The sequence below is a fragment of the Peromyscus leucopus genome, chromosome 2 (genome assembly GCF_004664715.2).
Source record: "Peromyscus leucopus breed LL Stock chromosome 2, UCI_PerLeu_2.1, whole genome shotgun sequence".
NCBI classification, from domain to species: domain Eukaryota; kingdom Metazoa; phylum Chordata; class Mammalia; order Rodentia; family Cricetidae; genus Peromyscus; species Peromyscus leucopus.
The window spans coordinates 137,816,204-137,836,597 of record NC_051064.1 but is presented as its reverse complement, the minus strand read 5'-3'; positions in this window follow the sequence as shown (position 1 = coordinate 137,836,597).

The following is a 20,394-nucleotide window of genomic DNA, read 5'->3' as shown; positions in this document are numbered from 1 at the left end:
AAGATTTGTTTATTTATTATGTATACAGTGTCCTGCCTGTATGTCTGCCTGCAGGCCAGGAGAGCACTAGATCTCATTACAGATGGTTATGAACCATCAGGACCTCTGGAAGATCAGCCAGTGCTCTAACTGCTGAGCCATCAATCCAGCCCCTGACACTTCCCCTTTCATAAATAGTGTCTTCGCTGTCCTCCTCAAAGTCCATCTCTTTCCCTGAGCAAACAGAAACCCTAGAAGAATGTCTCCTGGGCCCCTCAGAATAGACAAATCCGACATGGCTCTCCCACCTCAACAGGAATGTGACCAGGAGTTCAGAGGAAGCACCGGAAGAGATAGCCACAGTCCCAAGCCCAGTTTTCTTGTCTAGTCCTGCTCAATCTCAGCACGCGTTCCCTGCTCTCAGTCCTCAGCAAGTCGTATGGCCTCTCTGGCCACCAGAAGATCTTGTAGGTTCATTAGTTCCTGGGCCTTCCCTGGCTAGCCATGTGTGACTCTTACTAGAGGAACATCCCTCTTCCTTCCTCATCCCCTGGGATAGTTCTAAACCACATGCTGATCTCAACCTCTTCACTCATCCCCTAACTCAGAGCTAGATGCCCGCTTCTCTGAGATCCCAAAGGACCCAGCCTTCTCCACTTACGTTGCACCATGGTAGACATGCTACTTTCCCCATGGACTGTCCCTGGACAAGTGAGGGAATGGCCCTGTTTAGCCACAGCGCCCGCATACCTAGCCCAGATCTGACCCTAGCAGAATTAAGTGTGGGATAGCCCATCAGTGAAGGAGCCTTAATTGGGCTAGGGTGCTAGGCCAGGCTGTTCTTCCCTGTAAACTTGAGAATACCATGCACTCTCTTTGCATCTCGTTTCGTCATCTATAGCATGGGCTCACTTTGTATATCCATCCCACAGGCTTCTTTTGAGGGCTTAGATGCAAGGGACAGATGATTGTCATTGCTACCTCAAGGAAGTTGGCAGGTAGCTGTGACGTGAAAGCTGAGCCATCAAAGATGAGTACAGCTTTGTAAGCAGGAAGGGCAGGCCAGCCAGAACCCCAGATGCTATAACAGCCTCAGCCTTGCCTCTTCTGCTTTCTACTGTCTTCTCAGTTCATCCCCCCGTGTCCAGCACCTCACAAGGACCTGCCCACCTCCCCAGGCAGGGTGGCTGGGGAAGGGTCAATGCTGGCACAGGAGCCGCAGTCCTGGGAGGGTGTGCTTTTCTATGTCTCTCGTGTTGGGGTTGGTGGAAGGTGATGAATAAAAGATGGGGAGGGGGGGCTCCAGTGGCTTTAAGAGGGATGTGATGAGCATCAAGAGTGGGGAGATTACCAAGAGAGCGTCTCTCTGAATACCAAAAATGCAAAATAAGCCAGAGAGCCACCTTCCAGCTTGGAGATGGCAGAAGCCCAGAGGAAAAAGAAGAGACCTGGGGACTTTGGTGCTGGAGGGAGAAGGGAGGGAGCATGGATGGCTGGTGCAGATTCAGCCAAGGAGGAGGAAGCTCATTTAGCAGGAAACTTGAAACCCAGATGTAGTCAAGGTGACCTTAGAGTTGGGGTCGGGGAGCCCAGGGGTGACCTCCCTGGGCTGACATCTACTGGATGCTGGCAGCAATTATCTACACACCCAAATGCGTGCTCAAAAGGAAGGGGCTGCAGAGAGAAGATCTGGGAATGTCAAGAGTCTTTTGAAACCTCAATGATCACCCCAAGTGACACACCTTCTCCAACTAGGTCACCCCCCCCCTAGTCATCAACTGGAGATCAAATATTCAAACATATGAGCTAATAAGAGCCATTCTCATTCAAATAGCTACAAGGTGATGTAGTCCATCATGGAAGGAACGCATAGCAATAAGAGAGGCTCTATCCATGGCTGTAGCAGGGCTCTATCCATTGCTGGAGGAGGGCTCCATTCATGGCTATAGGAGAGCTCCATCTATAGTGGGATGAGGGCTCCACTCATGGCTCTAGGAAAGCTCCATCTATAGTGGGAGGAGGCCTCTATTCATGGCTATACGAGGGTTCCATCTATAGTGGGAGGAGGGCTCCATTCATGGCTCTAGGAGAGCTCCATCTATAGTGGGAGGAGGGCTCCATTCATAGCTCTAGGAGAGCTCCATCTATAGTGGGAGGAGGGCTCCATTCATGGCTCTAGGAGAGCTCCATTTATAGTGGAAGGAGGGCTCCATTCATGGCTCTAGGAGAGCTCCATCTATAGTGGGAGGAGGGCTCCATTCATGGCTCTAGGGTGATTCCATCTATAGTGGGAGGAGACCTCTATTCATGGCTACAAGAGGGTTCCATCTATAGTGGGAGGAGACCTCTATTCATGGCTATAAGAGAGTTCCATCTATAGTGGGAGGAGGGCTCCATCCATAGCTAAAGGAGGACTCCATCAATGATGGTAGGAGAGCTCTTCTATCTGTGGCTTTAGGAGCAGAAAGCTGGGCTTGTTCACATCTCAGTAGATCAAGAAGCAGAGAACTCCAAACAGAAGTGCATTCAGATAATACACCCTCAAGGACTGCTCCCTAATGACCCAATCAGCCAGCTAGGCCCTATTCCCACAAAGTTCCACAACCTCCCAAAACAGTCACCAATTGGAGGCTGCATGCTCAAACCCAGGAGCCCATAGACAACATTTCACATTCCATGCATCACCCTGGCTCAGGACTCACCTTGCCAGCCAGCAAGTCACCCCTGAACTTGCCTCCCAAGGCATCTGGGGCCACTGGCCAGAGGGGCAGGGCCACTGTTACAGACTTAACTGCAGCATGAATGGACTGTGTCTGTATATGAATGCCCATGGTGGTTGGTATGCCATGGTACAAAAAGGTATGTGTGGTATTATCTCCAAGTGAGTACACACCTGTGGGGGGGCACCTATGTGCATGCAAGTGAGCAAGATCAGAGCCTTGACAAGTAATCACCTTCTCTGAGGCCAAGGGAAGTGGAGGCTAAGTAACATAGCTATAAACATGTGTATGACTGCTGCATAGCACCACAATGTGATTTTTGTGTGCATGTGTCAGAGGGTTCACGTCTCCATAACTGTTAATGAGCTTGTGTGAGACTAGGTATGTACTTGGAGTGTGTGTGTGTGTGTGTGTGTGTGTGTGTGTGTGTGTGTGTGTGTGCTCCCGCACGCGCGCACGCGCATGCACACATGTCACATCGAGAGGGTTTGCTGGCATCCAGGCTCTTCATCTCTTCAGCACTAAAGATGAGACCTCGGCGTTGGATCTACTTAACAGGGCAGTTGGCCTCTTGACTGAATGCTCCAGCATCCCTCCCAGGCCAGGCACAGTCCTCACCCCCAAGCTCAAGAAGAACTAAGTCTCAGAAGGATTCTGCAGCATGCCTTTAATGTAACAAATTTAATGGAATTCCTTCTTCCAACTTCAAGTGCAAGTGGCCTTCTCCCAAACCCCTACTTCTCTGGGCTTTTAGCTCCATAATTTTTCTTAACAGTCATAGTTCAGTGTGTCCACCCTGTCTCCTGACATCTGGAGGAGGAGTTCCGGGAAGGGAAGGGGTGGCTTGGGAGGAAATACCTAAGATTGTGGGAGCTGTTCTTGGTGCTGAAGCTGCACCTGCCGGTATCTGTTGTGGGGGCCTGGGCTGGGCCACATTGACTTTGAGAAGCTGTAAACCCTGATTCCAGGATGACTTCAGGTCCTAGGAGTCATATTATTAGGAGCAGAGAGCTGTGATTAGGGAAATGAGTTTTCCCACCATGTTGCATATGGGCCTGGCATGCCTGGAGCTCACTTCACTGTTGGCTGAACACCTATTTTGGAGCATCAGGGACTCAGAGAGTCTGGAAGGCTGATGCAGCTCAGAGAGAAGAAGGGTGGGTGTGCCTGCGGGGATGTCACAGTAGAGGAGGATCTTCCCAGAACCAGATGGTGGAAGCCCTGGGAAGACAGATTTCAATTAAGAAACTCTTCATACAGCCAGGGCTCCTCAGGAAGGGGTTGTCTTTTCTCAGTCAGGAATAGGTGGGCGGGCTTCTTGACAGAAAGGGTCCTTGTGGCAGTAGATCAGCCCCTAAGTGCCATAGCTGCTACTTACTGGACATCCATTATATGCTGACCACTGTAGTTACTTTTTTTTTTTAACTCTTTGGAGCCCTGCTACCTAACTCCCAAATAAACACACAGAGACTCATTCTTACATATGAATGCCTGGCCTTAGCTCGGCTTGTTTCTAGCCAGCTTTCCTAAATTAATTATCTCATTTTTCTCTATTTTATAAGAAGATTTATTTATTTATTATGTATAGTATTCTGCCTGCATGTATGCCTGCACACCAGAAGAAGGCACCAGATCTCATTATAGATGGTTGTGAGCCACCATGTGGATGCTAGGAATTGAACTCAGGACCTCTGGAAGAGCAGTTAGTGCTCTTAACCTCTGAGCCATCTCTCCAGCCCCTATCCCATTTCTCTTTAACTATGTTTTGCCCCTGGGCTTTTTTTTTAAACCATTCTTTATATATCTTTCTTTCCTTCTTACTCTGTGGCTGACTGTGTGGCTGGGTGGCTGGGTGGCTGGCCCCTGACATTCTCCTCTCCTTTTCTTGCTCCTTGTCTTTTGCTCTTTTTTTTAGCCTAGGTTTTTTCCCATTTATTTTCTCTGCTTGTCAGCCCAACCTCTTTCTCTCTCCTACCTAGCTATTGGCCATTCAGTTCTTTATTAGATGAATCGGGTGTTTTAGGCAGGTAAAGTAGCACATCTTTACAGAATTAAACAAATGTAACATAAAAGAGTGCAACACATCTTTGCATCATTAAGCAAACACTCCACAGCATAAATGAATGCTACACATCTTTAACTAATATTCTACAACAGACCACGGCACGTAGGCATGTGTATCCATGGCTCCATGTTACAGATGAGGAAATCATGGTCTGAGAGGGGAAATCACTTGATCACAGTCACACAGCTGGAAAGCCACCGGGCTGGAATCACACACGTGTGTCTGACTCCAAACCCATGCTGTTGGTTCAGTGCTGTGAAGGCTCCCTGAACTGGCCAGGGATAGACATGCCCGCCACAGCCCAGCTCCCCGGCTTTCTCTAACTCCCTTCCCTCTTCCCTCCTACATTTGGTTTTTAAAGAAGAGATGAATGGAAAATGGATGAGCAGGGGCCCAGTGTGTGGAGCCTAAGGAGATTAGAACTGATGTTTCTTTCATGAGAGCTGGGACAGTGGTCATCACCAGCAGCTCAAGGAAGCCACTGCCTGTAAGTCACACCTGCCTGCTGGCCCTGTGGGCTGTCCTGTCTGCACCACCATCTGCCACCACATCCCCTCCTCCCTTGCTGCCCATGGTTCATGAAGCTGCCCCAGCTTGGACCCCATCTCGGATGACAAAACCGGTCCAGTGTGGACACTGACTATCTTCTGCTGTGAGTGCCAAAGCTACTTCGGGGTAGCTGGTTCCAGGAACGGGACAGCGCCAGCCTCGTGCGTGAGGACTAGGCACAGAGGTCCTGAGAGCTGGCCCACCTCTCAACCATCACTCCACTACTGGCCACTGTCACAACCTCTGCTGCTGTCCCCACAAGAGGTGTGGCAGCCTTCCAGTATGGGCTACATAGTGAGTTCCAGGCCAGCCTGGGCTACAGTGAAACTCTGTCTCTTAAAAAAAAAAATAGGGCATGGGCAAATGGCTCAGTGGGTAGAGTTTTTGCCTAGCATGCATGAGGCCCCGGGTTCAATACTCAGCACCAAAATAACCATAATAATGACAAAAAACTCAAGGCAGCTGGAAGGGAGACCCCATTCACTCCTTAGAGGAGCTCCCCAATTCTCAGCAGTCATGTTGGGCTGGGGCTCAAGATGGAGACCTGATCAATCATAGCTGTTCCAGAATTGTTAAGGGCTTTTCCCCTGACTTTGTCACCAGCTGAAAGTCTGACGGAGAACCTCAAAAACTGTGTGATGCAGCTCAGCTCTGAGGGCTCCTGGATTTCGAACTCAGGGTAAGGCTAACTCTCAGTGCAGCCAAGGAGCACTGAGCTGGGAGCCCTACCTCTGGAGCACAGGTAGGAGATGATGTCTCCCCTCCCCTGCCTCCTTGTTCTGAGCCTGTCTGTTCTGCTAAGTGAGGTTTATAACAGGATCTTACATACCGAGTTGGAGGGAGGGTCGGAGGGTGGGAAGGTGGCAGAGAGTTGTGGCTACAACCCAGCGGGCTCCTTCTGGACCTTCTGAACCCTCGGTCCCAAGGCAGGGACAGTGAACGGGGTCTGAACCCCTGATGATAACCGGACTCAGGTGACCACAGAGTATGCAGGCAGCGCCCCACACCCACCTCAGCCCATCTCAGAGCATTCCAGACTCCCTGCCTTGCGTGCCATGGTACTCTGAGCGGGAAGAGGGGAGGAGATGATGTCAGGAAGCCTGGGGCCCAGGGGAGCACCCTACACGCCAGTCTCCCTCACTCGAAGGGCTTGGCACGCAACATAAGGCAGCTACCCGGTCTCCCCCTCCTGCTGAGAACACATGGGGGACCCCCCTCCCCCGCCCGCAGCGCCTAGTCCCTACTTCCAGCTGCTGCCTCCTCTCCACCGCCTGTCAATCATCCATCCAGCTTCTCAGCAGACAGACTGACCACCCCACCCTGACCTGCTTCAAGTCATCGCCACTCCATCAGCCCAGCGGTCCATCTGTCTGCCAGCCACTCTATCTGCTGGCCTTCCTCTCTCTATATCGTCTGTCTGTCCTTCCAGAGCCACCTCCTGCGCATTTGTATTCTATCCTTATAGCCGTCAGGTTGGCCATTGGTAAACGCTCCTGATTGGTTTGACTGTCCTGTCTTTCATTTGATGTCTCGTGTCTACCTGGCAGGCAGGCAGCCCTACCTTCCTCCTGTCTGTCTCCTCTCTTACCCCTTGCTCTTCCTCTGCTCTGTGCTCATTTATTTCTTCACATGGAGGTGGCCGTACAGTCACTAGAGCCACCGCTCAAGGCCATGGACCAGAGAGTGAGTCATGGCAGCCAGCCCGGCCACCCCTGGAGCCCAGACCTCAAGACAGCACAGCCCTCTGCCAGCCCCAGGCTCCCTGGTCCAGCCCCACAGTTCGAGAGAAAGATCTAACTAAATGTATTTGGGGAAGATGAGGTTCAAATTAATGGTGAAAATAAGGTTTTATGATTCCATTTCAGTTTTATTCCTCAACCAATTTTCTCCATTAGCTCAGAGCCCAGAGTGAGCACAGACATCCTCCGCAGTCTTTATGGTAATGCAGGTTAATGTCTGAGTTTGAGGAGCTCAATTAGCAAATTCATGGACAAGGGGGTCTGTTGGCTTCTCTTGTGAAGCCCGGCGATTCATTAGCCACAGGGAGACACCGGGTTTCACGTCTGCATATAAAACGTCAGCTACAGTTCTCCAGGCTGGGAGTCGGGTGCAGAGTGGGTGTGTGTGGAACCACGAGTGTCTGATCTCTGCTTCCAGCACAGGGCGTGGCACAGGAGGCTGCAGGTCTCAGTCTGCCACCCTCAGCAAGGGCCCATGTGGGTCTAAGTGCAGAACAAATCAGTTAATCACTGTTCTCAATCTGGGAACAGAGACGCTAGAGCCTGGAACAGAGATGTTGAAGGTTCCTTGAAGAAATTGACACTCCTAGGTCTGTGAGATGGCTCAGCAAGTGAAGGAGCTTTGTTACCAAGACTGATGACCTGAGTTCGATCCCTAGGACCCATGTTGTGGAAGAAGAGAGTCGACCCCCAAGATGTCCTCCACACACACCCTCCATGAAATAAATGTAATAAGACAAAATTGACACACACACACACACACACACACACACACACACACACACACTCACACACTGCCCTGGAAGCTCTGTGCCTAGCATGGAGTTGCCACATAGTAAATGCTAGACAACTGTTTGTTGATTGACAAGAACTGAATGAGTGAATGAATGAGTGAATGAATGAGTGCTGCTGGTCTTCATCGCCCACAAGGCAGGCTGTCCAGGCAAGCAGAGAATCCTAGTCTGGAGATCCTGGGGTTGGAGGCTTCAAAAGGCAAAGTAACCATTTCTGGGGTCACAGTGTCTAGGTGTTCAGGCTGGGCGTCCATGTTAAGTGGAAGTGCTGTGCTTGGCTTCCCACAGGTCCTCTGCTGGTTATCTAGCCCTGATCTCCAAGGGAATGGAATGGGATGGGCAGAGGGAACCCCGTTCTCCTCCTGCCTTCTCAGGCCTGGTCTCCTGCTGATCTAAAACCGAGTGACTAGTCCCACTTTGAAAATGTGGAAACCGAAGCTCAGAGAGAGAAGTGTCTTGTTCATGGCCACACAGCAAGTTAGTGGTGGGGACAGACTCAGAAGGCGGGGCTTTTGTGTCACCTTTGACTCCGCTGGGCCATTCCTGACTCTAGAATGTCAGCTCCCTGAGGGACTTTGTCTCTGTTCATTATGGACTTCTGAGTCCCAGGAACTGGCAGTCACAGAGAGTAAACGACTGCTCTTTATTGAATAAGAGAATGAATGAGCCGAACGGAGGCAGGGGGTTGGAAGTTCTAGGCCTGCCTGGACTGCAGAGTGAGTGCAAGGCCAGCCTGGACAACTTAGTTACACTTCGTCTCGAAATACAAAGTGAGTACAAAAGCCGGGAACATGACTCAGTGGTTGAACACTTGCCCAACATGCATGAGGGCCCAGGTTCAATCCCAGTAAGGGGGCGGGGGAGAAGGGAAAAGAAAACAACAATAGTAATAATAATAAAAGAAAGGAATGAGTTTTGTGCTCATTCATGGAAGCAAGAAGGTAGCCATCTCCATCTGGCCAGTTCCCATCACCTGTGTCACACCGGTGTGAGCGTCACTCTAGGCTTCCTCAGGGCCCTGTGGGGAGCATACTGCCTAGCCCTGGAGGCCTCCCATCTGCTAGGTGAACCCTCCTCTACAGAGGCAACTTCACCCACCTGTGACAGATGAGTTGGGGGTGGATTCAGGCTCTGCCTATCCTGCTCTGCACCTGTGCCCTCCACCCACCCCCCTGCCCCCAGCACCCTGCTGAGGCTGAGCCTTCCACATCCTTCCAGCTTCCTGAAGACCAGCTCACGCTGACAGGTCCCTAGCTCCAGGCAGGTGACCCAAACAACCAGCGGGGTCACCTCCCAGGGGCTGTAGTCAGAGCTGTGACAGCAAAAAGGAGAAAGGCCTGGCCCAGGGGGAACAAGGCCAGGCCCTGGGCGCCCCCCGCTGGGGGCTCCTCGGTTTGCCAGAAGCCTCTGAGTGACATGAGGTTGACACTTCGCATTCAGCCTGGCAGGCACTGCCTGTCTCTCCCCGGGAAGGGGCTCTGGTGGGAGGGGCTGTGATGGGAGAAGGGATGTGACAGCCAGGCCTTTGAGAGTAGCCCATGTACCCTCCTCTTCCAAAAGTTGAGAACAAAGCAGAAGGCTCCAGTCCATACTGAAGATGCTGACAGGCAGCGGCCAGCAGCGGCAGAGACTCCTGGGGCCTGGGAACCATGCCCATGCTGCTCCTCACCCTTCACAGCTGTGCAGGAGTGATGCCTGGGGATGCCCATTGCACAGGGAGGGTAACTGAGGCTGGAGGCATGAACCGCTATAGAACAAAGTTGTGTTTGACCCCAAAGCCTTCGCCCTTGAAGTACTCTGTTGAAAGAGTAAGAAGGGAGGCTGCGAAGATGAGTCGGTGGTTAAGAACATGCACTGCTTTTACAGAGAACTAGAGTTGAGTTCCCAGCACCAACCGGGTGGCTCACAACCCATAACTTACGCTCCAGGGTATCCGACGCCCTCTTCTGGCTTCCTTGGGCATCAAAACACATGGCAGACTTTCATGTCAGCATATGCACATACACATGAATAAAATACATTTTAGAAAAAAAAAAACAACTAGGCACGGGGTGGTGCATGCCTGTAACCCCAATGTTGTGGGAACAGAGATGGGGGGTCCTGAGAGCTCAGTGGGTCCATCATGCTAGCTGAAATGCGAAGCTCTGGGCTCAGTGAGAGACCCCATCTTCAAGGCAATGGGGTGGAAAGCCGTAGAGGAAGACACTCAGTGTCCTGCTCTGACTTCACTTATCCCACAGAGAGGGAAAGAAAGGTGTAAGGGAAAAAATATGTATTAAAGGAAAGGAGACTCCCTTTCTTTTGAAGCACGTCCCCCTGAGCCAGGAGAGGCAGATAAAATAGTTCCCAGCCTGTCAGCCAAGAGATAGACTCAGTGGGCCTGTTCTACCACGGATTTCTTCACTGTGTGACCTTGGGCCAATTGCTTAACCCCTCTGATCCTGAGCTGTGGCCCTCTTACTGTGGGGAATCCATTCTCCAGGCCTTGCCAGATCATGCTGAGCTGTAGCCTTACTGTGTGCCTGATCTGTGTTGGAAAAGAGGCCTGGTCTGGGACAGGGGAAGAGTGGCGGGGGACCCCTCATCCCATGGGGGATCGGGTGACAAAAGGTGACTCGCCCAAGGTTGTCCAGCCCAGCAAGTGTCCCTGGTTCAGTGTCTCCTACCATGCAGCTGCCGCAGCAGCAAAAATATTCAAAACCATTTCTGAGCTTCACCTTTGCCCCTTGTTTCGGGTTTTCTTCCTTTGTTCCCTTTTCTTTGAAGTGAACTAGCACGTTGGGGTTCTCAGAAACTCCCTTTTTGTCTTTTTAAACAACAACAACTAAAAAAAAAATAAGCAAACTCAGTCTCAGAGACCCTGAAGGCGGGAATGTCATCACGGCTTCCTCTCACGCCGCCCCCCCCCCGCCCCCCCCGGAGATGCAGTGGCTGTCTCCCTGTGTCCCAAGTGGCTGTCCTCATCATGGAAAGGCCCGGCAGGAGGGCCTCGCTGGACCAGCTGCTGCATAAACAGTGAAGGACTTCAGACAGACTGGAAAATCAGGCGACACTTCAAAGGCTCAGTGACAGGAGGCAGCGGTGACGGGAGAGTGGAGGTGGCCTCCCCTGACGGCCAGCGGAGAGTGGAAGGCTGGACTGCAGCTCTGTTCTCACCAAGACGCAGCCAGAGGGAGACAGAAGGACAAGGATGCCTCCCCCGCGGTGGAGGCTGGTATAATATTTGTCAACTGGCAAGCACGGGGGGCAGGGGGCTTGATGTGCCTGCCACAAGGTGAGAGGGACCCCGAGGAGAAACCAGGCGGGGCAGAACAGGCCCTTTCCAGAGCCAAGCGGCTCCTGCAAGGGAACAGACCCTGGGCACAGCTGAGCACCAGGGGTCCAGGTGGCCCTACCCACTCGGTGGGACACAATAAGGCCCGGGCAGCTCACTGAGCCCCAAGGTGTCTCAGGCAGTGGGTGAGCACAACACACCTGAGAACAGATATTCCTCTCCCCTTCAGATGGAAAAGCTGGAAATCTGGCCCCAGAGTGGCTGTAGAATCCCCCTAGAAAGAATGGGGTGGGTGATGTTGCTAAGCGTGTGTGAGAGTATGTGTGCATGTATGCATACACGTGTATGTATATGCCAAATGTGTGTACATGTATGTGTGCACATGTGTGTATGAGAGCATGCACTCACATGCCTGTGTCTTTCTGGACACCTACTCTGTGCTCAAATTTGTCTGGGAGGATTCTGGATTCAATGATCTGAATCCCTCCTCTCTCTCTCTCCTCTCTGCCTGCTTCTTTCCCTTCCTTCTGTAGGGAGATGGAACAAGACCACCTGTGTTCTGATCCACCGATTTCTCTCCCTATGTAGCCTCAGACAAGAGCTGCTCTCTCCTAGCCTCTGTTAAGAAATGCCATCCCTCTTCACCAGCCTCCCTAGGGGGAAGCAGGGTGGGCCACGGAGCCCAGCCTGGCATACTCAAGCCCTAGTTTATACTCTACCCCCTCCAACCTCCCCCCTCGGTGGGCCAAGCCCAGCCCCCGTGTGCCTCTGTTTTCCCATCTGTGTGACAGGGATGGTGCCCTGTACCTCCAAAGCATTCGTGAGACACCTGTGTAAGCAAGGTGGGTAAACTTGGCACTCACTGACCATGCAATGAAGAGAAGGTGCCGGTGTGTGCACGTGGGTCTGCCTTGAGTGCTCATGTGTGCGTGCGTTCAACAGTTTCTACTCATCTCAAAGGTTCAGAGAAACAGCTTTTCACACAGCCCCACACCGAGAGCCCACCACCCACATCACGAATTCCCAGCATTCCTCGCATTCCTCGTCAATACTTCACCGACAGCTGGAAAAGCCCACCAAGCTGAAGGAGCTACAGGGGGTGTCTGGGTTAGAGGGAGGAGGGGGAGACAGACAAGGTAGAGATGGTCTAGGGTGGGGGTGGCGGGTGATGCTGGCTGTCAGAGGAGGCCTCTGAGCCTGGGGTCTCAGGGGATCCCTCCCCTGGAGCCTGCTGCTGTGGGGGGACACAACAAACCCTGTGGCATGTAGTCATGTGCACCTGGGGTCTGGGGGGTGGGCTGGCCCCACACTGCGGAGAGGTGGGCAGCTGCCGCCCAGGCCCTTTGATGTGACAGAGATGGAGACACACACATGCCCGACAATTAATTAATTGTGACTTTCAGCGCACAGCAGCCGCTTCCTATTGATCTCCTCCCGTCTGGAGTGAGAGAGACAATTAGGGGGAGCATGGCCGCCGCGGCTAATTACCGTACAGAGCGAGAGCCGTGCCTTTCAATGTATTAAACTCTCATCACTGCTGTAACCTGCTCACCCCAACTGCTGAGATGCAAAGGGGCCTCCACTCTGCTGTAGCACCCTAGGTTAGTTAGTCCCCCGGTCCCCCACCCCCACCCCACCCCCGCCGCAGACGCAGGAAGTCACAGGTCCTTCACTACTTACTAAGGAGGATCTTGCCCAGCCCACACCCAGCTCTGGGACTTGGCTGAGAAGCCTGAGGGTCGTGGCAGCCTTAGAACCAGCACTAGAGAACAAGGGGGGGGGGGCAGCCTAAATGTGAGCAGGAGACCTCCCAGAGACTGGAGGCTTCATGACTACCTAGCTGTGTCCACACCCGCGGAGCGGCAAAGGCTTCTGGAGAAAGCAGCCCGTCATTCTGTTGGGGATCCCCACATGGACACAGGATGTCTGTCAACTATTGGAACCTCCGTGCGGTCTGCTGGGATCTTACCACCTGCCTTTGTTTAGAGCCTGCGGATAGAAAAGCCTGTCCTTCTCATTTTACAGATGTGGAAGCCAAGGCTTAGAGAGGCACAGCTACCTGCTCAAGGCCACACAGCAGTGTGTGCTGAAGCTAAGTCCTGCTCACCGAGCCTCTGGGTGCATGGTGAGGCTTGGGTAAGCAATGTCACTTTTGGAGCCTGACACCGGCCGGGGACACTGTGAACGTCTAGATTTTTTTTTAAGTCCCTGGGCTGGGATGACAGCTTGGTGTATAAAGTACTTGCTTGAAGACCTGGGTCTGAATCCCCTGAATCCACGTAAAGCCAGATGTGCAGTGCTGCAGTGGAGAAATGGAAAGAGGAAATGGAAGACTCCCCAGAAGCCCATGGGCCAGCTCACCTGAGGTAGAGCGCAGAGAACAAGATATCCTGTCCCCAACAAGGCAGAAGGTGAGCTATCCTGTCCAAAACAAGGTTGACAGTGAGGCCAAGGGTGGCCTCTGACCTCAACATGCCTGCTGTTGCGCACACACACACACACACACACACACACACACACACACACACACACACACACGAAAGGGAGGGAGAGACAGAGAGATAGAGAAACAGAGAGAGAAAGAGACAAAGTCTACTGACCCTGAAGCTGGACCTGGCAAAATGGCCAGTGCTCCCTGTGATGGGAACACTAAAGTCCCTAAGGTGGTTTCTCACCCAAGGCTGTGTGTGGGTGGATTAGGGAGCAGGGTCACCTCTAAGACACTGCATTAGTGGGAGCGGCCAGTGACAAACTGGGTTTGTCCTGGAGGGAGAGCTTGTATCCCACCTTCCTTTAAGACATGCTAACCTTAGGCATATCTTGGAGGAACTCCCCAAGTATGGAAGGGGTAGAATACAGTAGACAGAAGTCAAAGTCATCTGAGGTTTAAGGCAATCAGAGACCCAAGTGAGAGGTAGACAGAGCATCAGGGGCTCCAGAGGCAGGTGGGCCTCCGGTGGAGGTTTCCTGGGAGGCTAGGAAATGCTCCTCAAGAGCAGGTGGGCTTGGGCTGCAGGGACTGTGGGGATTTGCATGGAGAATGGGGGCTGGAAAATCAGAGGCATAGAGATGAAGACCAGCAAGAGGCACACAGGTTGGTTGTGGGGCACACAACCAGACCAATGCCAATCTGTGCTCTGTGGACCTGAACAGGGCACCAAAGAGGTGGCAGTCATAGGGTCTCATGAAAACAGGGATATATTGTCCCTGTAAGTCACAGTAGCCCAAAGGGGGACACAGCCCAAGTGTTCCTCCAATGGCTGAAGGGTTAATAATACGTGCATCTGGCTGTGCTGGTGCACACATTTAATCCCAGCACTTGGGAGGCAGAGCCAGGTGGATCACTGAGTTCAAGCCCAGTCTTGTCTTCAGAATGAGTTCCAGGACAGTCAGGATACACAGAGAAACCCTGTCTCAAATAAATACATAAATATTAAAAAGGTATGTCTGAACCCACCATGGAATACATCTCTGGTCTAAAATAAGGAGGTCTTGATGTACATCAAACAGTAGGACTGCAGACTAAGAAGAATAAGAGAGACACAGGCCATACAGTGCTTGGTCCACGAGGCGCTGGAATAGTTGAATTCATAGACAGAAGTGGACTGTAGGTGACTCGGATGTTATGGCTACATGGGGGTGGGGCTGTCATAGAGAATGAGAAAGGGCCATGGAGACAGACGCACACTAGTGTCTCTCTGTCTCTCTCTCCAAGGTCTGTACAGGCCAGGCTTTACCTCTAATTTGTGATCCCCCTGCCTCAGCCTCCTCAGTACTGGAATTCTAGTATGCCCTTCACGCCTGGCTGTGGACCTTCTTTTTTTTTTTTTAAACTTTTTTTATGTGCATTGGTGTTTTGTCTGCATGTATATCTGTATGGGGGTGTCAGGTACCCTGGAACTGGAGTTACAGACAGTTGTGAGCTGCCATGTGGAAATTGAACCCAGGTTCTCTGGAAGAGCAACCAGTGTTCTTAACCGCTGAGCCATCTTTCCAGCCCCACTGTGGACCTTCTTAATGCCACTGAACTGCATGCCTGAAATGATTCAGTAGTCATGTCATATAATATATATTTTGCTATAATACAAAAGGAAGTAGCAACTTTCACAGGGCAGGCTGGGGTTGGGGAAATCCAAAGATTTGGAATCTTGAGGGGGAAAGGTGAGAGTCTGCCTACTGACCACAAATAACACCTTGAACTTGGGCAGTGGGGTAATATAGCCTTCAGATCAAGCTCAGCAGGCTCCAGGCCACATGGCTCTGAGTACATCATGCCCCCTGTAGCCTCAGTTTCTCATCTGTGAAATGGAGGGAACACTAGTCATCTCCCTTCTGGGGGCTGCTGCAAGGACCAAACAAGGCTGTAATAGCAAGTGTGAACTACGCACCTCCACGGAGAACCACGGCCAGGTGTGGTGGTGCACACCTTTAATCCCAGCACTCAGGAAGCAGATGTGAGTTCAAGGCCAGCCTGGTCTATAGAGCGAGTTCCAGGACAGCCAGGGCTACACAGGAAGTTCTAGAACAGCCAAAAAACTACATAATAGAGAGACTCTGTCTCAAATAAATAAATAAATAAATAAATAAATAAATAAATAAATAAGTAAAGTACCCACTCTGAATTGTGTGGGGGTGTATGTAGGTGTGTGCATACACATCTGTGTAGGTGTATGCAGATATGTATGTGCAAGTGTGTGCATGCACATGCGTGCACACATGTGGGGCTTGAAGATCGACCTCCGCTATCATTCTTCAGGAACTGCCTACTTACTTTTTTTTTAAGATTTCTTTTTATTTCTATGTGTGCACATGTGAGAGGGGGGCATGGGTCTCTGCGCACATGCCGAGGCTGGAAGAAAGCACCTCAGAGCTGGGGTTGCAGGCCTTATGGATGCCCGGCTGCTTGTGTGGGTGCCAGAATCCAAACTCAGGTCCTCATGACTTCATAGCAACTTTAACTCTTACCTGCTGAGATATCTCTCCAGCCCACACCTTATTTTTTAGGACAGAGTGTCCCACTGGGATCTGAGGCTCACTTAGTTGACTTGGCTGGCTGGCCAGTGAACCCGAGAGATCCTGTGGGAGTCTGTGTCTCTCCAGCACTGGGATTATAAACACACATCACCATGCTAGGCTTTCTATATGGGTGCTGATAATTGAGCTCATGCTTACCATCTCCCCAGAATCTACCCTCCAGCTGGCTGTTTCTGAAGCAGGGTCTTACTCTATAGCCCAGGCTAGCCTGGCATTCACTTTGTAACCCAGGCTACCCTCATTCTCAATCTCATGGCAGTCCACCTGCTTCAGCCTCCTGGGATTATAGGTGTGAGCCAGCACACCTAGCCTCTCTGCATACATTAACCCACTGGACCCTCACAGGGATGCTCTGAGGGTGTGCTGTCATTCTGTGATGCAGATGAGAAGACTACGGCTTTAGGAGAGAAGATGTCGATGCCATGGTTACATAGAGGGAAGCAGAGCATCAAAAGCCTGAGCCTATGATCCCAAGAAGGGGGTCCTTGCTGCCACCTCCCTCTTCCCTAAACAAGCATCCCAAGGGTGATGCTGCTCTTACCTACACCAGTTACTTGAGTGTCTGGTGCCCCCGTCTTCTGATTCCATTCCTGTGTCTGCCTCTCCCAGGAGAGTCTAAGCCGTCTAGAGGTAGCAAGTCATCTTTTAATTGAGAATTCGGAAGGCACAGATGGCGAGGTGGCAGGGGAAATGGGCTAAATCAAGTCAGGACCCTGGACAGCTCAACAGGGACTAAGGGAGGATGGTGCCCCCTGCAGGCTCCAGGAGAATGTGGCCACTCACCGCCTTGAAAAGTAACAAGGAGGGTGGTGATCAAGACCATGAGGACACCACCCCGTACCTTATCAGTCAGGGTAGACTGAGTCACAGGCACTAAAGAACAGAGCCTCCTTGGTTTAGCCATGGCGATTTCCTCCTCACACCTGCAAAGCTCATCTGGGTCCTAGCGACACATGAAGACACACGCAGTAAGCCAGGTCCCCAGGATGCTGGGGCTCTGCCTGGGACCCACGAGGACATCTCAGCTGCACCAGCAGAGCAGGAGCACGCTGGAGAGTTTGCATTGAGGACACGGGGACAATCCGGGATACGCAAGCCTGCTACACCTCCAGACACACGGGGCAGGCCAGGGCATCTGGAAGTCCGCAGCCCACATTTGACAACACTGCACACGGCCCCCCTCACGTCTATCTTGTGGCCTTGGATTCTGGACTCGAGTTGATCTAAGTTGCAATTCCAGCTCCACAGCCACACACGCGATGGCCTCCATAAGCAGTGAGCTCCCCATCACAGGAAGCATGCAAACAGAAGCTAGATGGCCACATTGGGTACCATTATCACATAGCCTGTGATGTTCCTGGAAAGACTTACTCTCCTTTTTACAGGGTCTCATGTATTCCAGGTTGGCCTCAAACCCTGTAGCCAAGGATAGCCTTTGAGCCTCTGGTCCCTCCTGCCTCCACCTACCGAGTGCTGAGATAAGAGGTGTGGCCACCCCACCATGCCCGGTTTACGCGGTGCTGGGGGTGAAACCTAAAGCTCTGTACACACGAGGCACACTCTGCCAACAGAAATACATCTCCTGCCCCAACTTTATCTTCTCTGAAAAACTTTTTATGGCAGTAAGACTTACAAATGTATAGAATTCCATGTCCCACTATCAAGTATACATTGGCCAATGTATACTTGTAACAATGTACACCCTTGTAACTGACACACTAGCTCGGATGGCCAATGTTTGCATTACCTTAGGAAACTGCCCCATCCCTGTGCCCTACCTGCTACACCTCAGACACACAGGACAGGGACATTCAAGGAAATCCAAGTTGAAAGAAATGCCTACTCCCCTGTCACACACCTGCCCCTAGAAGACTCCACAAGGATGGAATTCCAAAGGGGCTGAACAAAAATTGGGCTCGTCAGCTAACTCCAAGTCACTTCTGACTCCCCAGTAGCTGGCTCCGTTTTCAGTACAGAAAAGGGCAGAGGACTTTAAAGAGACACTTACTCACTGTCAGGGGTAACTCTGCACTTGAGCCAACCTAACAGTCAGTGTCTCTCCTGTGGGTATGTACCCTTCGAACCTCCCTCCTTACAGTAGACCAGGTGTGAATTCCAGGCTTGGCCCTGGGGAGGAGAGGGGAGACTTTCTGATCACCATCCCAAAGCACCCTAGAAGGTAGTCCTGGGTGGAACTCTGCCTTGTCAAGGCAACACGTGGTCCTTGGTGGATCTCCATGCTGCCTGGTAAGCTCCTGTGTCCGAACACCTGCTAAGTGCCAGGCCACCACTGCTGGGCTCTCAGCATGCGTGTTAGCATATCTCTGTCTCCTGCTTCCCCCACTGAGAACACTAAGGCTCAGGAAGGCGGACCTGAACTCAAGGTCACAGGGAGAATGGAGGAGAGGCAAATTTAGGACCCTGGTTCTCTGCCATCTCCTCAGGTGCCTTACACACAGGTGAACTTGGGACCCTGAAGGGGAGCTTTGCTCCTCCTACCCTGACCCCACCACCACCCCAGTTTTGAGTGCTGAGTTCTTTTACACACACACACACACACACACACACACACACACACACACTCACACACACACACACACACACACACAGCCCTTGCTCTTTCCTGGAGCCTGTCCCCCCCTGCACCAGCCAGGCTCCAGGCTATGACAGCCCTTCCGAGGAGCAGCCGGGGCTCCTTTGCATACTACGGCTCATTTGCATACTACTTAGGAAAAGTCTTCACTTTCCCCACCTGCAGCACACTCTGGGCTGATTACTTCTCCCCACATCGGAGAGTTAATTACTCTCCTGCGTCGACCGGGTGTTTATTTGCAATCAGCAGAGGGCTGGGAAGAGGGGGAGGACACCGGCAGAAGCGACTTGTCATTAGCCCAAATTTCAGCGCACCAGTGAGAACGAGTCTGTGCGTGGTAAGGACTGTGTCAAAACCCAGCCTTGGCCCAGCATGCCTAGTCACCCTGGGCACGTCCCCAGCTCTGGGGAAAGGAGCTGGTTGATTAGCCCTGAGGTCAGGGGGACTGTTGAACAAAGACCCACAGGGAGCCTCTGGCAGGACAGACAAGCTCTGAGCAGCCCAATTACACAGTGGCCGAGGTGCAGGGACACCTCCCAGCTGGCTCCCCCAGCTGCCCGGCTTTTCGCTAAGCCTTTTCTCCTAATCCTCCTGATCTCTTTACAACTCACCTGCCTGGAGCCCAGCTGGGCGACTTCTAGCTGGGATTTCTCCAAAAGACTCCCCTGGCCTTTCCTGGATTTGGACGGCTGCCTTTCCACCATCTAGGGTGCCCCTCCGCCAGGTCAAGGATGGGGTTGAGGGTTTTAATCTTATCTAAACAACAACAAAAACAACAAATGTCTTTTTTCATTGTTTGTTTGGGTTTTGTGGGTTTTTTCTTCTTTTTTTCCTTTTTTTCTTTTTTTTTTTTTTTTTTTTTTTTTTTTTCTTTTGAGACAGGGTTTCTCTACATAGCCCTGGCTGTCCTGGAACTCACCAAGTAAACTTGACTGGCCTTGAACTCACAGAGGTCCACCTGCGTCTGCTCTCTAAATGCTGGGGTTACAAGCATGCAACACCATGCCTAGCTTTCCATTTTCTTTCCCAGACTTTCCAGCAGTCCACTATGGAAGTGGCCCTCTGAGTGGCAGGAAGGACAGGGGAAGGAAAGGCTTCCGGGGTGCCACCAAGTAACACAGGCTCTGGAGGAGCGGAAGGCTCAGTGCTCACCAGCTGAGGTCCATCACTCCCTCGATTTTATGGGTGAAGTCCCTGGTAGAACCGAAGTGACGACGCTGATCCTGGACCTCAGATCCGCTGCCTTCCACACCGCCTGCTCAGAGAGAGGCAAGAGTGTGCAGGGACGACCTCAATAGCCCCTGCCAGCCCCTCCCAGCTCCAACCTTCACAACTCCCATCCATCGGGTGTGAAGGCAGGACAGGAAGGGGAGGACCCAAAGGAGCAAGGCAGAGAGGTTGAGGACGGGAGTGTGGGGAAAGGGGAGGGGTTGCCACCAACGTGCAGGGCTTGGGGGCATAGATGGTGCAGAGACAGTGAATGGAGAGGCTGCTGAGTGTGAATCTGCCCCTGGCTGGTGGAGAGAGCACAAGAGAGCCTTCAAGGCAACAGTTCACAGGGCAGGGTGAGAACTTATTTATAAGGTCCCTCACCACAGCGCCACCGGTCCTCAGTCCTCGTCCCAAGCCACCCACTGACAGAACAGG